The following is a 15017-nucleotide window of genomic DNA, read 5'->3' on the forward strand; positions in this document are numbered from 1 at the left end:
AGGGGGAGGGGTGGGGTGGCTGAGCACGACTCGCATGTATCGACTAGTTAGGAGTTTGATATGGATACCTTACAGCACTTCCGTTGTAGTCTAGTTGGTTAGGATACTCGGCTCTCACCCGAGAGACCCGGGTTCGAGTCCCGGCAACGGAAAGATTTTTTTGTGTAAATTTATTTTATTTCATTTTCATTACCTAAATCTCAGCAAATCTGAGTCTTTGTGCCTCTCAACATAAAGCGGAATAAATCATCAAAAAAAACATAAAGCGTGATAAGCTGAAGTCCATTATTGATAAATTAAGAGGATGACGAGCTAAAGGCTTACAAAAAGGAAAACTAGTCAACTCAGTGTATGCAGCATTGAATCAGTAGACGTATCCTTCGCATGAAATAATGATTGATCTTCTTTCACAACAATAACTATTGGATAATATCTTATATAGATATCAAAGCATTCCGAACTATTTTTCATTTGTCTGCATACAACTCGTAGCAGCTATTATGTGATCCAAGGATACACATCGTCAAAAAAAGATGAATCACTCTTTCATGCCAAAGATACAACCCAAACTCGATATCCTCCATATGCATCTAATAGGAAACCTATTTAAAATATAAATAGCATAAGCAATAACTTCCGCCCATAAAACTTTTGGCAAATTTTTACAATGTAACATACATCTAACCATATGCATAACAATTCTATTTTTTCTTTCCACCACTCCATTTTGTTGAGTGTACCTATCAATTAACTGATGCTCAATACCATATAACTTCAGAAAATCATTACAAACAGTATATTCAGCGCTCCTATTAGTCCTCAAAATTTTAGTAAGATGTCTCCTTTGCTTTTCAACATAAGACAAATTATTTTTAAATGCATCACAAGCTTCAGAGTTTTGTTTCAAAAAATAAACTCATGCCTTCCTAGCAAAATCATCAATAAACAAAATAAAATATCTGCTACCACCAATTGAAGGAACCTCCACAGAGCATAAATTTGAATGAATGATTTCAAGTGGTCTCTTGCTTTTCAAAACTTTCCTTTAGGGAAGATATTTCTATGCTTCTTCTCCAAAACACAAATCTCACAAACACTATTAGGACAGTCAATATACAACAGTCCTGAAATCAACTTCTTACTAGCAAGAAATTTCAACAACCAAAATTTAGAAAGCGTCCAAACGCATGTGCCACAGCCAATTATCATCACCAATTATAGAATTAAGAAAAGGTAAATCTCCACAGTTCCATGTTGTAGCTCTTTTCTGCAAGCTGTCGTACACTCAAAAGATTCTGATGAAGATTTAGAACAAAAAATTCATCTGAAATATAGTTAAGATACTCATTCTTCAATTTGATTGTAATCTTGCCTCTCTCCAAAACTTGGTACCTTTGTATTATTTCCAAACTTCACCTCTATGCGAAACAACTTATTCAGCAAACATCTCCTTTTTGTCCCACATGATTATTGCAGCCTGTATCCAAAAACCACTTATTTTTCTCATTTTTCTCTGTTACATGACCTGCTAGTAATAAAGTCTCCGAGTTATCACCACCGTTTACAGCAATTTTAGCATGCAACTCTCTACTCTCCAATTTTCTAAGGCGACATTCATGCTGAATGTAGCTGTACCTTTACAATTATGGCATTTGAATATGATACTTACACTCTCGCTGATGGTAGTCATACTTCTTACACTTATAGCATTGGATAACGACATTTATCATATTTTTTATCAGAATCATTATCTCTTCCTTGTCCTTGACCCAATCTATAATTTCTTTTCTCCTCCGCCTTTAAAATATAGACCTCTTTGGTTTGATTCAGCTTTGTTCAAGAACTCTTCTTTTTTGTTCTTCAAATTCAATTGGATTTGCAATGTTCAAAATGATTTTTCCCATCAAATTTAAAAACCATACATGATACATGAGACATATTTGCAGCCATACTTGAAATCGCTTAGCTCTGATATCAAATGTTGGAGATCAAAATTGATTTAATTATTTACCAAACAAATATTAAGAAACAAACGCGTAGACATAGTAGAGATGTTTTGAGAACAAGATGACAACGCAAAACAGTCCTTTTTTCATTGAAAAAAAAAACTAACATCATAACTACTAGTCCTTTTATATTAGCAAAACCAAGGGCCATATAATCCCATATAATACACCAAGACAAAACACCAACCAGCAACTAATAAAAAACAAAATAAATATTTTTTCAAACTTGGTTTACTAACTCTTGCACCAGAAAAGATGTAATTAATATCTGGCATAACCGTGCACACAAAACAATGAACTATATCAAACGATGAAATACTTTTATTGTTACAGAAGTTCAAAGCAGCGTCACAATAATACTCTTATCAACCTTTCAAAGATTTTTAAGGAAGTCCCCTGTGAATCTGTATCACCGATGGATAACATTAAATGTTCGAATGGATTATTTTCTTACATGCTCCAGATGTCTTGATGATTTAGATTAAACTATATGCCAGCACAACGGTCATGATAAACATGATGAGTTGATACAGCTTCGGATATGTTTTAAATGCTTTGACTATCACTATTATGATTCGTGTGTTTTTTCTATGTTCCCCAGTGGACACTAGAATTTCTGTTGTTACTGTAGATATGTATGAGGCATGTAGCAGGCAGTATGTATTGCTATCCAGGCTGGATGTGGGTGGCACAAAGACCACCCAACCCAATGGGCAATATATGCTTTTAGAGTTACATATGTGGAGGAAAAAAAGAAAATAGCATGGACACTCACTGTATGTTGGGCAAGTATGATTCAAGTGTTAATACGTTCCGCCCATAATTATACTTCTAGCCTTTCTGAACCTAACCCACTTTAATTTTATAGATCTAGAGAGAATAAAGCACCATCTGATTGGACTAACTTAGATTTCGTTCATCAGCATTTTAAGCATGGTCTGCCGTACCGGTCCGGTACGGTCCGGTACGTACCGGTCCGGTACGGTCCGGTACGTACCGGTCCGGCCTGGAATCCGTACCGGATCAACTTGGAATCCGGTACCGGTAGTTTATTGTTGGAGAACCGGTACGGGCCCGGTTCGGACTGGTACCGGACCGGTTCGTACCGGTCCGGACCGCCACCGGTACGCCGACCGGTACCGGTACGACGGACCTTGATTTTAAGTTTTGCTCAAAATTAGATATGAACATTAGAAGAACACATGTTCATCCTTAAATGATACATAAATTATTAGGTGAGCCTAACCAAGTATTATAACTCATGGAAGAACAGATACGCAACTATGAGCAAGTATTACACACGAAAGCGCTTCACGGTTTATGTCAAGGAGCTGACACAATAATAATGGCAAATAGATGGATGAAGCACAGGATAATATTCATAAAAACTAGCAACAACATATTAATTGATAGCATTGAATAAATTGTTAATGATTAAAAGTCTCACTGTTGATGGTTCAATAATACCAGTTATGCCTCCTGCAACATAACCAGTCAGTAGGACAATAAAAGCAGTTGGTTTATCCTCCCAAACAGAAATGATATCATTGTGGACCTCAGAAAAAATACTCCCCTTCAAGTAAATTTGCTGCAGTTAGAAATCCAGAAAGAGCAATTTAACAAAAGCAGGTCAGTTAAATACAAGAGATAGTCAAATCTTTTTAAAGATAACTTGTGGGTACAGAAAATTACAGTGGGAAAACAAACTCTACATATGGCTTTACTAGTTTAGTAACAATTGTCTAGAGCTAAATGTTTACCTATTAGAGGGCACATAACTATAGAAATAGCCAACAAGCCATATCCATCTGCTGTACATAACTTAATGCGCAATTTTACTGACTCCCCATGTAATGACCTGATAAATACAATCACCAAACATGACTAATTTACACTAGTTTATTATTTAAAATGACAAAAGAGGATACAAACCATCAGATTATAAGTACACATGTTAATCAATCAAATTGTACGGTTATGTATTGAAAGATTACTTCATTGCATCTCCTTGCCATCATCTATCCCCCATTCCTTCAACCACATCCCCCTTCCATTTACTTCCCCTGCCAACTTCTCTATGAACATGCGGAGATATAAAATGATTAAAACGTAGTTGCCTAGGAACTTTTACAGCAATGCTGTAACTTCAGGGAGAAGTATAATAATAATAATAATAAAGCTGAGGTAAAAGTTTAGAGCATACCAGCTGTAACATAGAAATGACGAGTTAAATCGCTGATGCCAACATGATCTTCAGTTATAACTACTGTAAACTCCCCTACCTAAATGGTAATAAAAGAAATAATCCAAAAAAAAGGATCCCCCTCAGGATATGGAAATACACCAGACCCATATGAACTATTTCCCTTCTTCTCACCTGCCGATAAGGAAAAGTTCACTGGATATCTGCTAAAATTAAATTTTTATCATTGAAAGCATCATCCAAAAGCTTGATCTTAATAGTTGCTACATCACCTGCTTGAAATGTATTCCCATCATCAAGCCAACCAAAGACAAAGCTTGGTAAGGGTGGTTTACCTCCAGTTTCTGAAAGAGAAGTTGTGTCAAAAAAAGGATTACAGAAACTGCATGGAAGGAAAAACTTATGAGATCTATTGGGTTCTGAACTGCCAACATAATTCAAATCATTCTGAGCAAGTAAATTTTAAAAGTTAGATCTTATAAACATGATAGATAAACTTCATTAATTTTTAAATGGAAACAAGAGTACATTAATTTGTTGACACAAAATGAATTAATTACAGAGCAAGATATGTGCGGAGAACAATCTTTAACCCATCAATAATAGGCAGGCTTTATGAATCCTACTTCACCATTTAGAAGGATCCAAGGTCAAGTGCCTGGAGACTTTCGTAATATCTCCTCCATTTTCTGTTTTCAAAAGGATGTCCCCATTTTCTCACCTTTCAGCTTGCAACCAAGACCCCACATTTACTAGTTCTCTGACCTATGCCTTAGAGGGACAAACTGTCTCAAACAGCATTTCATCATTTTATCCAAGGAATTGAGCTTGCACAATGTTGAATGATACATTTCTGCACAAAGTTACAATATCAGGGGAACCAATCATATATCAGTCAGTATCATAGTACAGGATTACAGATGTTACAAGTCAATACACTGTCAGATGACTCACGATAAACTATGGTTGCACCCTCCATCAAGGCATCACATGCTTCAATAATACAAAGAGTACAGGTGAATTCATGTTAATGAAAGAATTGGAATTGTTGAGCTAGCACTTGGGAATGGAAAAATCAGTATGTGAGATGGAACCATTATTCACTTGCAAATCTCCCTAGTCCAAACAAATATGCATATCCATTTTGATTCTGAGATGAGCACAAAGTGTTTCTTTTATTCATATTTTCTGTGTATTTATCGATTTTATGAGTTTATGCCTTTGGTTCTTTGAATCTTAAAGAAATTATACGCAGTCCTTACCTTAAAACTTGAATTCCTTAACTTAGTTTGGATTGTGTTTCCTATGTACTCTTATTTTGTCTATTTTCTTTATATACGAATGACTAAACGTTTGATTTGACAAGATTCATATACAAAATACTATTAATGTACATGTTCGAATTGGCTTGTGGTGTAAATTTGGTTGGAGGAGTCAAATTCTTATTGCAAAGTTCAGAAGAAGTCTACTAGTTACTAAAAAGAAGCAAGAAATATTATAATAAAGGGATATTCTACATGTGTGCATGCGTATGTTACTGGTGTTTCTCAGCACTTGCCATGCACCTTTTGATGCCTTTTGAAGATGGCTTTTAGCAGAACAGCTGATCCTCTAATCCATCACTTAATCCACTATCGTTGTACTAAACAATAAACTATTAAGTCAATCAATTCTAACTCTATCCTTTCAAGATTGTTTTTTGGTAGAATGAAGCATAAAAGTTATTTGCACCTAAAAGGTGCGACTGCAAACAGCAAAAGCAAAATCAATCAATTATAAGTTCATAATCTAACGAGTTGGAGTTCATTCAGCATATTACCCGAGTGCCAACTCCACCTGGTGCTCTTATGCTATAGCATCATTTAGCAGCCATGCAGCAACACCTACCATGTGGCATCACCAACCCCACCAGTAGGTAATGCTGCGGATGTCTCCACGAGTATGTCTTGATGTGAAGAGGCTTGATTTCCACATAACTTTCAGGTTTTAAGATTGTGTTTTACTGAACATGAATGTCGCTCTCCTTAGACCCGGCCACTAATACCTCCTGGCAGATTCATCAAAAGCTGTAGCCACAAACCCTAAAGTCAATCAAGAATCTTGGCATTGTTACTCAGCAGAAACTACTGTCTTACAACCATTGCCTATCCACTAATTTTTGAGGGAAAGCACAATGCCATAACTAAATTCACAGCTTAAAAATGTTTATCATTATTCTTTCCGCTGGATACCACCCAACTTGCATGTTATGAGATCACTAGTGATTCCAACCCCCTCTTTTGGACTACAGCAGAAGCAGTGATATCAACACTACATCTGCAATTCTACTTGCATTATATCTTTCCCATAAGAGTCCCTGAGGAGATTTCCCTATCTTCTTTTAAGAATAACCAAATTATACTGAGAAGATTTCATTATCTTCTTTTAAGAATAACCAACGAAAGGAAGAATACACTTTGCACCTAACCTTATGTTAAAAAAAAATATAAAGTTTTCAACGAAAGGAAAGCATCTCACGTCCCATTACACCTCAAATAGATAACAAATCGAGGAGAAGACAACAACGAGAATCAAAGAAAGAAGTCCTCAAACCCATAAAACCAAGAAAATATGATAATTTGTTATTTGAAAAAGAAAAAGAAGATAAAAAAGGAAAGAAAAACTAGGATCAAAACAAGATTTCCTCAAAACCCTAAAACCAATAAAATACCATGAAACTACTCAGTGACAAAGAAAAGAGTAAAAAGAACGTATACTCCCAAAAACAGTTCACAAAGATTAACAAAAGGGCATTGACAAGGTATCTAATCCTAAGAAGGTGAATAGAAAGCCCAATACGCACCTGCCGGAGATGGGGATTCTTCAGCCAGCGAACAATCTGGAGGAAAAATCCTTTGAGATAAACACAAAATCGAGGAGAAGATCTTCACCCAGCGGATAATATCGTCGTAATCAGATAAAAAACGAAAGGGTTTGGGGACTCTTGGAGGAGTTTAGGGGGGGAACTTGGAACTTTGAAGCTAGGAAGGGGAGCGAGGGAGGGAAACAGAGTGGAAAGAGAGGCGCCGTACAGCGGACGGAGGTAGAACGGTCTCTTGGCCGTCCACTGCGCGCGAAATGAAATCCACATCGCCAAGACGAATGGACCAAGACGTCCTCGAAACGTGGGACTATTTACTGGAAATACCCCTTTTCGTCGACCGTTGGATTGGACCATCGATCGTTGGATTAGACGATCGAAACGGATGAGCCGATGAGATTGAATTTGCGGACATCATAATTCGATCATTTTGGTTATGGTATGAATCAAATTTTTTTTTGATCCTCTGCTTAAATAGGCCAGGTATGAGCCAGATCTTCGACACAATTTCGCTCATAAGAGTGGAATTCTAATTGATTGAAATGAGTTAAATTGGGTTGAGTCATGAGCTTGAGCAAGGATTAACATTTTTTCAATGCTACTTGTTTTATTTATATTCAAAATAACTTATCAAAAGATATAAAGATTAGATTAAACATGGTAGATGGAATTATTCAAGAATTGAATTTTGTAAATTTGATTGTGTTACATGTCGTATTGGTCAAATTGAATTATGGGGATTGGCTCGGCAAGTGGGTCTCGATTCCATGCCGATTCAGGTTAGATTTGGGGGAGAGACATGTTATTGTCCTAATTTGGCTTGACTTACCACCACCTTGCCCAAAATATCTATGGCACATGTAAATCTGCAATAATTCAATTCACTAAAAATATATTATTTTACATACTAGCTGCTTGTTTAGAAGTAGTGGATAGCGAATGAACTAGATTTCAACCACTGGCACGTGTTCTCAAATGAAGGCATATATCAAAATTATCAACTATCAAGGAGGCGCAAGTAAAGGGTTAGATTGTTAAGTTGCGACTAAGCTTCAAAGATTGTCTAATACTATGCATAGCATTATAGGAGTAAATCTTTTTATGTCATGTTTATCTTGTATTGTTTATGGTATAAGTCATATAAGTTTACACTAACCATTAGTATCCAAGCTTGTTGGCACCTTCCTCTCAAAATGTGAGATCTCAAGTTGAAACTTGAGTAGTAATAAATAATATTTATATTTAAAAATATATTTTCCACAATTTTTTTAGAAAAAACTATTTTGGGTATCTTTCTTTTTTTAAAAAAATATATTTAGAAAATAAAAACTACTTTAAGAAATAGATTTTGATAAAATTATAGAGATATCCTTCTAAGTTTATGTTATTTATAATTAGAACCCAAAAGTATCAATTAGCCACCAAAATTTTAAATTTGTTGTAATATGGCCCAGCCGTCTATCTTTTTTATTAAACATTATCACGTAAAGGTTGCCTAATAACTAAACATTTGTAAAATCTCAAAACTGTCCTTCGCACTAACTTGGCGATGGGCTCTTGTTTTGATACAAATTGATAGTGAGGAAAAGAAGAGTCATGTGGTAGAACCCTTCGAGATATGTGTGATGGAGGAATGGAGTGTTTTGAGATTTATGTAGAGACGGGGTGCTTTGAGATTTATGCATAGATGGAGTGCTTTGAGATTTATGCAAGTGGATGGATAATAAAAGAGAAATACTTTGAGATTTGCGTAAGTGGATGGATGATAGAAAACGAGTGCTTTGAGATCTATGCAGATAGATCGATCATAAAAGATGGAGCGCTTTAAGATCTATGCAGATAAATCAATGATAGAGATGAAATGCTTTGAGATTTATGCAGGTGAATGGATGATGGAGGATGGAATGCTTTGAGTTCTATACAGGTGGATGTATGACAAAGGATGGAGTGCTTTAATATCTATGCAGATGGATGGATAATAAAAGATGGAGTGCTTTGAGATCTATGCAGACGGATGGAAGATAGAAGGTAGAGCACTTTAAGATCCGTATATATGGATGAATGATAGAGGATGGGGCGCTTTAGGATTTGTGCGAGCGGATGAATGACACAAAATAGAGTGATTTAAGATCTGTGTAAGAGGATAGGTGATAAAGCATAAAGCACTTCGAGATCTATGCATGCGAATGGATGATAGAGGATGGGATGCTTTGAGATCTGTGCAGAAAATGAAGGACATAGGATGGAGTTGTGCTGGTAGAGGTGGCAATTTATGATCTACCCATCAATCCGACCCACAAATGATTCATTTTAAAGAGGTTCAAGTTTGACAAGAATAGGTTTAGATCATAAAGAAGTCAATCCATCTAGACCTATTTACTAAATAGGTTTGGTTTATATTTAGACCTTTGACCTGTTTAACTCATTTTGACCTATTTAGTAATCGGATCAAGTCGTAACCTGTCCTATTTAACCCGTTTAAGATTTGTTTAACCAATTTAAAGCCTACTTAATATATTTACATCTTGTTTTACCCAATCTATTTAACCTGTTTAAATTTGTTTTATCAGTTGAAAACTCATTTAACATATTTAACCCGTTTAATCTGAATTGACCTATTTAATTAATAAGCTATATAGGTTAGGGTTGGGCTACCTGTTTAATTAAAAGGTCAAGTTCAGGTTTGAATTTCTAACTTGTTTAATAAACATGTTGAGTTCGATTGATGAATTGTTGACTTGACCTACGTCCGACCTGACCCTATCCGATTTCTACTTTTATGAGCAAGCAAATGAATGATAGAGGATGGAGCTATGCAAGTGGATGGATGATAAAAGATGAAGTGCTTTAAGATCTGTGTAAGTGGATGGATGATAGATGATGGAGCTTTGAGATATGTACAAGTGGATGAATGAAATAAGTTGAGTGCTTTAAGAGCTATGCAGATGAATGCATGACAAAAGATGGAGTGTTTTGAGGTCGCATAAAAGTTAAGATCTGGTCTCTCTAGATCAAGGATATTTTTATTCTTTTTCTCACTCCGTTAACAGTGTCAGCATCCAGATAGACGACCGGGCAGCCATATTGCAATAAAAATAAAATTTTGGTGGCTAATTGAAACTTTATAAATTTTTAGGATCTAAGTAGTCCAAATTTAAAGGAATGTCTCTATAATTTTTTCATCAAATTTTTATCTCAATTTTTATATTTCAACTTTTAAAAGTTGAAAACCAAAAGTGCATTTCAATCACCTTTTACATCACGGAAATTTGATTCGGAGGACATGACCTTTGCCACTTAAAACAAGAGGTGGAATTTTGATACCACAGGTATTAGCCCTCATTTTGAGCCATATTACAGTATGCCCATGTGGCTAGGTGCCTGGGCTCTGGCCTGGGTGCGGAGAAGGGTTGAAAATAATCTCCCCGAGAGAAAAGGAAAGAAAGAAGGAAAGAAAAGAAATTAGAGAAAACAACATCTACTATTGTCAGCAAAATAATTTGTTACCACTAGCCAAAGAATTTATTATTCCTTCATAAAATTTCAACCTACAATTGTTCCAATATATCCACGTCTTGGATTGAGGTATCTAAAATCTGACTCAACCTAATAGAACCACGGTATAACCTCTTTTTTTGATTTTTTTTTTTCTAAGAATAGAAAACCAAAATACAATTACAAAACTGTTATCAATAAATCGAGTTTTAGACTACTAAAACTTGTCTCATTATACAAAATAGTATTACTCAAATTGGCTTCCATTTAAATGTTAAAGTTTAGCTTGCTCCTTTTGAAAAGGTTCCTATCAAGCTTAAGTCCAAGCAGCCGCCTTCGTCTTCACAAGCTTAAAACAATTTACACCAACCCAAGCCTAGCAAACACTTAAACTCTATGCATTCTCAATTCCTTATCATTACAATTCCTTCATAGCTTTATTTTTTTTTTCAAAAAATCTCTATAGCTTAATTTGTAGGCCAGCTTGCATGGATTAGTCAGAACTATAGTCAAAGAGGGTCTTGGCAAATCTTCATTTTTATATTCATAATGATATCTCATCAAATAAAAAATACTGATGACAATATCAAACAATGAACTTCTACTATTTATCAATGAAAAAAAAACTATATTTCTTATATCCTACTCTCTTGCAATTCGCAAATCATGTAAAACAAGACCACGAACTTAACTTTAAAGTCAACCACTAATTGTATTGGCTCTTCATTAAATATCTAAATTAGCAGCGCTGACTCATCCTTAGGTGACTGAGGCAGTCGCCTAAGGCCCCGGCCCCCAAATGCATTTATTATAGTGAGTTCCAAGGTGAGTGTCCAAATGTATTGAGGCCCCCAAATGCATTGGGGACCTTAAATGCTATATATCTTTATAGTTATAAATACATTGAGGCCCCTAAATATATTTATATTGGAACATATCTCTTACCTAAAGAAATTTATTATCTCTTTTTTTTATTTATGCATTGAGGCCCCCAAATACATTTATATTGGGCCTTTGAGTTCACCTGAGGCATCCAAATGCATTGAGCCGCTCCTGTAAGTTAGGAATAATTTTCATTTAAATATAATAAGGCAATAATAATTAGAATATACAATATATATATATATATATATATATATATATATATATATAAAGAGAGAAAGAGAGAGAGAAGGCTAGACCTGGCTATACTTGATCAAGTCTCTACACATACCTATATGTATATGTGTATATATACATGTATGTGTGTGTGTGTATATGTTGTGGTTCAAATTTGGCCCGAGGATGACCATGTCGGAGGATTCGAGGGAGCCGCCGGAATGTCAAGGAAGAAGGCGAGCCACCTCCCGCGCGACGGTGTACCTGCACAAAGCCTCACCGGTGGTTCCGGTGAGGACCCTTCGATGCTCAAGTTAGAATGGATCTTAAATGGATCAAAAGTTCCTCTAGACGTTACCTGACGGGACTATTTATAGTCCCTATAGAGACGTCCAAGTGGCGGAGGGATGGCTCGCTCATTATGAGAGGAGATGATTTCCAGCCATATAGCATGTGGCTAGAGCATACTTGAGGCGCACGGTGTAGTTCATTCTTGTGAATGGAAGGCATTGACAGCCATAGCAGGGTATGGCTAGAGCAGCATGGCACTATCCTTGATTGTCGTTGGCCAGTGAGCAAAACATGGTGCGAGGGCGTTGCAATGGACGACCACATGGGCAGGCATAGGCAGGCCCATGGATGCGGTCATAGGCGAGACCGAGCTCGGTGAGGTCGCATCAGGCGTTTGATAAGGTCGGCTTATCGGGTGTTGAGGTCGATCTAGCATCCCTGATTTCGAGGTGTGCTCGGTGAAGCGTCCTGAGCTCGGGGGTCGAGGCGTGTTGTTGGATAAGGCACCCCAAGCTCGGTTAGGGTACATTGGTAAACAGAGGGGCGCCTCGGGCTCGGCTAGAGCGCGTTGTCCATGGAGAGTGTTGGAGCAGCTCAGTGGAGAGCAAGGTATTGTCTGCTTTAGGAGAGCACGCACGTGCTTAACATCGTGCGCGGCTTGTGCACGGTAATTTTTTCCTCACGGCTTTGTCCCACGAGGGGCGCCTTGCTATGAGCCCTTGACGAAGTTCGAGCTCGGATTAATTCCTAGCGGGGTTGAGGCCCGGCTCAACCGATGTTGGAGTTTATTTGGCTAAAATCGGGTGGCCCTACTATAGTGAGCAGGATAATCCATTTTGCGCCCCATCATTTGCCCCCCGACTTCCGAGGTCGAGTTGCTTTTTAGCTCGGGCGAAGGAAGTAGCTGGATTGTTGGTCGGTCTGCGATGAGGTTAAGCGCTTATGAAGATTTATGCACCGAGTTTGGAACACTTTGTGTTGTTGCAGCCGATCGCTTTGAGTTGGGCTTTTTGAGCCGGGCTTGGGTGGCTTAGGCTGCCACATTGCTCCAAGCAGAAACAGCCGTGGGAGCTTTTTAATGTACCACGTGCGTGCTTCTTTCCGAGGCATTGTTGGATAGAACGCGAAGGGAGCCAATCATTAATGCCCCGTCCTCCAAAGCGCCCCTCCTGATGGAATGCAAGAGGGTAGTTATCAATGTTCCATTCCCCGAACCGCCCCATATGATGATCAGTTTTTAGTGCCGTGATCTGGGAAGATTTGCTAAGGTTGCTTCTGGGTCTAACACGTGGCGGGATTTGGCCTACTTGATCGCTCGACTTAGCCGATCAGAGCTATTGTAGTGGGCTATATAAGGCCTTGGAGGGGGTCTTGGAGCCTTCACTTGACTTCTCTTGCTTTCATCTCCTTACCTAGCTGCCATATTTGCTGCGAAGATTTGTGGAGATGGTCTTCAGTAATAGGGCCCCGACGGCTCAACACGACAAGGTGGTTGCGTCGGATGAAGCTCGATCTAAGGAGGGGTCGAAGAACCTCATCACCGGTGTGACGAAGGGCTTCCGCTATAAAATGCGCTTCATCTACGCTCAAGGACACTGGGGCGGATGTCGTCCGAGAAGAATAGGCTCGCTGAATCGTGTGAGCTCACGGAGGGGGTGATGGTCCGGGAGGCCGGAGAGGTAGTTACGGCAGCCGGGTCGGAAGTTGTTCAAGCCGATTGTTCTTTTCTAGTTTTCTTTTCCCTTTTTGCTTTTGCTAAATAGGCTACTTAGGCCTTTTTGTATTTAGCCCGACCTCAAGGTCTACTATTTTTGTAATCGGCCCCTAGCCTTTCAATGTGAATGAAGTGGATTTTCTTCACTACCTTGAAATCTTGCATGGTGTTTGAATTCATTTTGCCTGGAGCTTTATGCTTAGCTAGTAAGACTCGAACTGCGTAGTTTAGGGATTAGCTCAGCCTCCACGTTGCCATGTAACTCCCGCAGAGTTGGCAAAAAGCTCACCGAGCTTTCTAGGCCGAACTCGGATGATACGTCACTCAATGCAGAAGCAGCCATGGGAGGTTCCTTTGGCTTGCGACCGATGTGACGTAGAGCGCCCCGAACTCAGGTTAGGGCGTGTTGTCGAAGGATACTCAGCGATCGGTTGGTGGAGCTTCTTGGGCCCTTGGTCGACTCTGCAGGGCGCTCCGAACCCAGGTCTGGGACGTCACCATAGATACCTGCGGTCGCGGAAGCTCTTTGGCTCATGATCGACACAACACAGGGTACCCCGAGCCCAGCTCAAGGGACGTCATTGTAGATATTGCAAGGCGCCCCCACTCAGATCGGGGGCATACTTGTAGAATACTATGGTCGGGGGAGCTCTTTAGTGGCTCCTAGTTGACGCCGCAGGGTGCCCCCCACTCAGATCGGAGGCGTACTTGTAGAATACTGCGGTCGGAGGAGCACTTTAGTGGCTCCCCGTTGACGTCGTAGGGCGCCCTCTACTCAGATTGGGAGCGTACTTGTAGAATACTGCAGTCGAAAAAGCTCTTCAGTGGCTCTCCGTTGACGCCGCAGGGTGCCCTCCACTCAGATCGGAGGCGTACTTGTAGAATACTACAGTCAGGGGATCTCTTCAGTGGCTCCCCAGTGACGCTGCAGGGGGCCCCCACTCAGATCGGGAGCATACTTGTAGAATACTACGGTCAGAGGAGCTCTTCAATGGCTCCCCTTTAACGTCGCAGTGCGTCCCGAGCCGAGCTCGGGAACGACTTTGTAGATTTAGATCCTGCAGTCGGGAGCGCTTTAGTTCTCAAGCGATGCTGCAGGACGTCCCGAGCCGAGCTTCAAGGACGATTTTGTAGATTTAGATCCTGCAGTCGTGGAGCGCTTTAGCTCGCAAGCGACCCTGCAAGGCGTCCCAAGCTGAGCTCCAAAGATGATTTTGTAGATTTAGATCCTGCAGTCGCGGAGCGCTTTAACTCTCAAGCGACGCTGTAAGGCATCCCGAGCCGAGCTCCAGGGACGACTTTGTAGATTTGTAACTCGTGTCGCGGAGACTACCGGGGCATATCGAGCTC

At 39.2% G+C, this 15017-nt stretch overlaps 1 long non-coding RNA gene and 1 other non-coding gene across 4 annotated transcripts; one reads left to right on the forward strand and one right to left on the reverse strand.

Annotated features, from left to right (window-relative positions):
• The first annotated feature begins 79 nt into the window (after window positions 1-79).
• Window positions 80-152, forward strand: TRNAE-CUC. Its single transcript has one exon. It is a non-coding gene; the product is annotated as a tRNA-Glu (tRNA).
• A 3415-nt stretch (window positions 153-3567) lies between these two features.
• LOC113462347 lies at window positions 3568-7250 on the reverse strand. Of its 3 annotated transcripts, none has more exons than XR_005510301.1 (7): window positions 7052-7250; window positions 6029-6275; window positions 4482-4553; window positions 4210-4288; window positions 3939-4081; window positions 3767-3864; window positions 3568-3594 (listed from the first exon to the last, which is right to left on the reverse strand). It is a non-coding gene; the product is annotated as an uncharacterized LOC113462347 (long non-coding RNA). The 3 variants fall into 3 exon arrangements; XR_005510300.1 differs by having other exon boundaries at window positions 4001-4081; window positions 4210-4383; XR_005510299.1 differs by having other exon boundaries at window positions 4210-4383.
• Between the last annotated feature and the right edge of the window lie 7767 nt (window positions 7251-15017).

Source organism: Phoenix dactylifera, unplaced genomic scaffold (assembly GCF_009389715.1).
Source record: "Phoenix dactylifera cultivar Barhee BC4 unplaced genomic scaffold, palm_55x_up_171113_PBpolish2nd_filt_p 002147F, whole genome shotgun sequence".
In the NCBI taxonomy this organism is placed as follows: Eukaryota; Viridiplantae; Streptophyta; class Magnoliopsida; order Arecales; family Arecaceae; genus Phoenix; species Phoenix dactylifera.